The following is a 411-nucleotide window of genomic DNA, read 5'->3' as shown; positions in this document are numbered from 1 at the left end:
TTTTTGCATTTCGGAGAAGTTTTAATGTAATACGTAATATGGAAAATTCCTTATATACAAAAGATGTATGACTTCAAAGGAAACTTAATATAGTGTATATTTTGTTAGAAATGAAAGTTTTTTTGGATATCTTAAAGTCATTTTTTTTAAAACAAAATTGTATGATCTTTATACAATACAATCATGTTATTCTATATAGTATATATAAAAGTATCAAAATGTAAAATAATCAAAAATCAACATTTAATGATATATTTTGTACTTTCATCGTAGTACATTAGACATAAAATATGAAATATTATGGTTTGATTTAAATGTCTATTGAAATATTATGTTTAAAGCATATTAGATTATCGATATTAAATGTAAATAAACGGGAAGCGAGATCATGTATGTCGTTCGCGAATGTTT

Source organism: Trachymyrmex cornetzi, unplaced genomic scaffold, assembly GCF_001594075.2.
Source record: "Trachymyrmex cornetzi isolate Tcor2-1 unplaced genomic scaffold, Tcor1.1 scaffold439, whole genome shotgun sequence".
Lineage (NCBI taxonomy): Eukaryota > Metazoa > Arthropoda > Insecta > Hymenoptera > Formicidae > Trachymyrmex > Trachymyrmex cornetzi.
Note: the sequence above shows the minus strand (reverse complement) of the source record.